This window comes from Crocodylus siamensis, chromosome 1 (assembly GCF_052110815.1).
Source record: "Crocodylus siamensis isolate JL-2025a chromosome 1, ASM5211081v1, whole genome shotgun sequence".
Lineage (NCBI taxonomy): Eukaryota > Metazoa > Chordata > Crocodylia > Crocodylidae > Crocodylus > Crocodylus siamensis.
In genome coordinates, this window is record NC_143395.1 from 242354615 (window position 1) to 242356001 (window position 1387).

The window sequence follows — 1387 nt, forward strand, 5'->3', positions numbered from 1 at the left end:
CCTCATCTTATAGTTACATAGAATGAAACCCCACTAAAGACATTGTATATCATTAAACTGCTACTAAAAGCAGATGTGTTCAGCAATGGAAACCAACTATGAAACTGATTAAATACAACCAGCCCTAAACATGACTATAACACACATGACCCACTTTCAGCAAACATTCTCATGAAAACCTACCATGGAAACATTCAGCAAACTGATTTTTTTTTTTTCCTGTTTTTTTTGCACCGGTCCTGGAAACACTTTAATACCAGGTCAATGCATGGAGCTGATGGAGCAAGCTCCTGTTCCACCACCCAGCACCAAAAAGAATCTGCTCAATATAGACCTCCAATGGAGGACATATCAGAGACAATCACCTGCCCTGGGGAGCCTACCTACATGGCCACACTGCTTCCCCACTATGCGTGATATCTGAGCAAACGTACAGAAGATAAACCTAAATGACCGTAGTCCAAATGAAAAAACTTACACTAGTGTCAATTCGTGAATTCCCCTGATCACCAACTCTTTTTCAAGTCATGGTGAGCAGCAACATTGCATACATTTTACCTCCTCTTCACTCCCACAGTTTATCTTTACCTTTCTTTCCCATTTCCAATGATTCCTGTTTCTTCACCAGCCCTAAATGCCTGTAAGATATCACCAAACAGGGCTTCAAACAGTTCACCCAGAACCCCTCTGTTGCCCCCTCTCTCAACCTGGAACATATGATTAGTGTGGCCTCATCCTTTCTGAGGTTAAGCCAGACCAGGTTGCTCTGTACCTCTTCTGCATATTATTTTTTGGAGCATCCCATGACTTGTGACAAGAGTACCCAGTTCCACTCATGAGTTGGAACTATTTAGCATGTGGATCCTTTGTGGGGGATATCTGGTATACACACATGTACTGAGCAGTGCTGAGCTATGGGACCCCCATGGCTTGAAATGCTGTTGACTGTGGTGGGACTCAGAACCAATGAACTATGTGGTAAATCACAAGCCTTTCTTTGGACTAATATCATGCATAATTTGTATTATATAGAAATATATGACAAAGTTCTGTTAAAAAAGTGTGTTTATGGAATACCTATGTTAAAACTTGCAGCAGTGTCAAAAAAAAGTAATATGCATCAATTCTGGATGAACCAAATGCATTAGTACTATATACAAATTACTACAGGCATGTTTAATTTCAAGACTGTTGTTTTCAGTTTTGCTCCTGTTTGTTTCCTTATGCTCAGGAAGAGTGGGGTCTGATGCTAAACAGAGACAAAAAGGGCTACCAGGGGAAAATTTTGCAGGGGAAGCAGAAAGAAAATGTAGTACCTGACCTCCCAAATTTATTTTCTCTGCTGTAGTAGTGGGAAGGTGACAATTTCAAGGCAAGTCTCTAATAA

At 40.6% G+C, this 1387-nt stretch overlaps 1 pseudogene; it reads right to left on the bottom strand.

Annotated features, from left to right (window-relative positions):
* Nucleotides 1-223: 223 nt before the first annotated feature.
* Nucleotides 224-443, bottom strand: LOC149874320 (U2 spliceosomal RNA; annotated as a pseudogene).
* Between the last annotated feature and the right edge of the window lie 944 nt (nucleotides 444-1387).